At 42.1% G+C, this 3,888-nt stretch overlaps 1 long non-coding RNA gene across 1 annotated transcript; it reads right to left on the reverse strand.

Moving 5' to 3' along the window:
• Positions 1-505: 505 nt before the first annotated feature.
• LOC135969807 (uncharacterized) lies at positions 506-3,603 on the reverse strand. Its single transcript, XR_010585214.2, has 3 exons — positions 3,522-3,603; positions 2,037-2,223; positions 506-640 (listed from the first exon to the last, which is right to left on the reverse strand). It is a non-coding gene; the product is annotated as an uncharacterized lncRNA (long non-coding RNA).
• Positions 3,604-3,888: the final 285 nt, after the last annotated feature.

Consider the following 3,888-nt stretch of genomic DNA (forward strand, 5'->3'; position numbering starts at 1 on the left):
TGTAAAATGGAGCCAAGTTAGGGAGAATCCTGTGGGAGATGGTCACAAAATGGGACATTATACCACAGTGAAAATGATGAGAGTAGGTAACAGGCATTAGCATGAATACATTCTAGCCTTTTAATCTGAGAACCAGAAACCATTTTATTTATTTCCAGCAGGAAAGGTTTAATTCAGGAAATCAGGTGCCTGGAAAATGGTTGCAAGGCCATCCTGGCCAATGTGGTGAAACCCCGTCTGTACTAAAAATACAAAAATCAGCCAAGCGTGGTGGCGGGTGCCTGAGGCGGGAGAATTGTTTGAACCCGGGAGGCGAAGATTGCAGTGAGCAGAGATCACGCCACTGCACTCCAGCCTGGGTGACAGAGTGAGATTCCATCTCAAAAAAAAAAAAAAAAAAAGAAAAAAAATGGTTGCAAGGGATGGTCAGGGAGCAAAATCTTAGGGAGGTGGTGCTCCTCAGAAGTCAGGAGGGATCAGGAAGCCTCTGTTGCTACTGCAGAAGCCCGGTTATCTGCTGCTGTCACTGCTCCAGGAAGAGTGAAATCCATGTTTGTCCCACCATGCACTTCTCGCTGGTGATCTCAGAACAGAGACCGTAAGGGCTGTTCCCAGGCTGCCCCATCCTGTGATTCATCAGCTGAGAGCAAAGAAGAGGCAAGGATCATGTTGAGGGTCAAAAGACAAGAGTGACATGATGTGGTGTGAAAAAGCAACTCCCAGTGCCTGCAGCATATTACCATTTCTTAAAGTACAAAAACAAAATAACATTTTTTTTGGGCGTTTTTGTCATGGTGTGTTGGGGCTGGGTTGAACTGGCATGCAAGAGCCAACAGTTAACTTTTCAGGAATTTTGCAAGCCAGTTGTTAAACACAGCCATTATTAAAAATTAATTACACTTATAGTTAAATAAATTATATTGAATTTAATAATATTCTAAACTCATCATTTCTTAATCATTTTACTGCCTTTTACTATTAGCTGTGCTTTGGTTATTTATAGCTATTGCATCTGTTTATTTTTTATTTTTTTGAGATGGAGTTTCACTCTTGTTGCCCAGGCTGGAGTGCAATGGCACCATTTTGGCTCACTGCAACTTCTACCTCCCAGGTTCAAGCTATTCTCCTGCCTCAGCCTCCCAAGTAGCTGGGATTATAGGCATGTGACACTAAGCCTTGCTAATTTTTGTATTTTTAGTAGAGATGGGGGTTTCACCCTGTGGGCCAGACTGGTCTTGAACTCCTGACCTCAAGTGACCTGCTTGTCTCAGCCTCCCAAAGTGCTGGGATTCCAGGCCTGAGCCACCGCGCCTGGCAGCTATTGCAGCTGCATGATGAAAATACACTACTCTGGTTTGCTACTGTACATCTCTTTGCAGCTCCGTGTTCAGTAATATCACCTTGGTAGCCTGGAATAGGCCACAATGGGAGTATTTACACCAAAAAATTGACAAATGCTGCCAATCAGAGCTTGCTTGTTTTGTTGATTATCTGGACACAAGGGAGTGGCAGGGTAGGGGGAATGTTAGTCATGCAGATTTGACTTAAAAGTTTGCCATGTCTTCAGCTGCTGCATTGTAAATGGCACAAAAATTAAGGAAACAGTCTTCTAGTATTTGACAACTACTACCTAATTCAACAAAGAGTCGCCCTTATGAGTGATGAAAATGTTTTCCACCATATGTCTTTGTCATTTATTTTGTTTTCTTCTTACTTGTTAATGTAAACAAAAATATTAACCAGCATTCATATTGGAACTACACTTGTTCATCAGTTGCAACCATATGTCGGCTGCAATTACAATGGTTTGGCAAATATCAACAAAACCATTCTGTAAGAATCAATTGACTTTACCGATTTACATAAAAGTCAATCTTATTATTTGTAAATTGGGTGCTATACATCCTTTATGTCAAAAAATTTATAAGACACAGCATGATGACTATAGTTAATGTATTTGTCTTAGTCTGTTCGGGTTGCTATAACAAAATATCATAAACTGAGTGGCTTATAAACAACAGAAATTTATTGCTCACAGTTCTGGAGGCTGAGGAAGTCCAAGATCAAGGTGCTGGAAGATTCGGTGTCTGACGAGGGCTTGCTCTCTGCTTCACAGACGGTGCCTTCTAGCTGGGTCCTCACATGGCAGAAGAACAAGTTTCCTCAGTCCTGAGTCCTCTGTGAGGGCTCAACCCCAACGGCCTCCTCACCTCTTAAAGGTCCCTTAAGACTATTGCATTGGGGATTAGGCTTCAACATGTGCATTTTGGAGGGACACACACATTCAGATCGTAATAGTATTGTATACTTGAAAATTGCTAAGAGAGTAGGTCTTAAGTGTTCTTACCACAAACATAAGCTAAGTATGTGAGGTGAGGTGATGGATATGTTAGCTTGATTTAATCTTTTACAGTGTGTACGTAGATCAAAACGTCACATTATACATTATAAATATGTATACTTTTGATTTTTCAATTATACCTTAATTAAGCTGGAAAAAAATTTAAAAAATTTGTAGTAAACTTATAAAGGAATAGGCACACATACCCACATGGGTACATTCAATTTCTTGGAGATGTGGTTGCTAAACATTTACCATCACATCACTGCATATATATATCATGAACAAAGAGGTGAAAACATTTCATATAGTGGTTGCCTGTGTGGGGCAGTTGTGGGTGGAAATCCACCAATACCTGCGTCTGTTGTGTCTTCCCTGGTTTGCCGTTTACCTGGGCATCCAAGTTCAAAGTCGGGGAGCCATGGAGGAATCCTCCCTCCCACTTCACAGCCCATCACCAGCTGTGGTTGGGTTTTCTTTTGTTTTTGGAAAACAGCTTTATTGCAGTATAATTGATACATTTGAAAAACTAGGTAGGCCCCAGGGGCTCACACCTGTAATCCCAGCACTTTGGAGACTGAGGCAGGAGGATTGCTTGAGCCCAGGAGTTTAAGACCAGCCTGGGCAACAAAGTGAGACTCTGTCTCAACAACAACAACAAAAACATTAGACTGGTATGGTGGCACATGCACATGCCTGTGGTCCCAGCTACATGAGAAGCTGACATAGGAGGATTGCTTGAGCCCAGGAGTTTGAAGCTGCAGTGAGCTATGATTGCACCACTGTACTCCATCCAGCCTGGGCAACAGAACAGGACCCTGGGTCAAAACAAAACCAAAACCAAAACTGCACGTTTGATGTATATGATTTGGTGAATTTGGACGTAGGCATATACCCATGATACTATCCCGACAATCAAGGTTAATGAACGTATGCTCTCCAAAGGTTTCCTTGTGTTCTTAATTTTATATGTTTATTTGTTGTGGTAAAAATGTTTAACATGAGGTCTGCCCTCTTAACACATTCTTAAGTGTACTATACTGTGTGAACTATAGGCATGATGTTGTGCAGCAGATCTCTAGAACTCATTCATCTTGTATATTGGTTCATTTTCACGTTACTGAAAAAGACATTCCCGAGACTGGGTAATTTACAAGAGAAAGAGGTTTAATAAACTCACAGTTCCACATGGCTAGGGAGGCCTCAAGATCATGGTGGAAGGCGAAAGGCACTTCTTATGTGGTGGCGGCAAGAGAGAGAATGAGAGCCAAGCGAAAGGAGTTTCCCCTTATCAAACCATCAGATCTCGTGAGACTTATTCGGTACCATGACAACAGTATGGGAGAAACTGCCGCTGTGATTCAGTTATCTCCACCAGGTCCCTCCCACAACACATGGGAATTACGGGAGTACAATTCAAAATGAGATTTGCGTGGGGACACAGCCAAACCATATCATCTTGCATAACTGAATCTTTACACCCACTGAAAAGCTCCCCCTTTTCCCCCTCCACAGCCCCTGACACCCAACATTCTATTCTCTGCTTC

Source organism: Macaca fascicularis, chromosome 3 (assembly GCF_037993035.2).
Source record: "Macaca fascicularis isolate 582-1 chromosome 3, T2T-MFA8v1.1".
Lineage (NCBI taxonomy): Eukaryota > Metazoa > Chordata > Mammalia > Primates > Cercopithecidae > Macaca > Macaca fascicularis.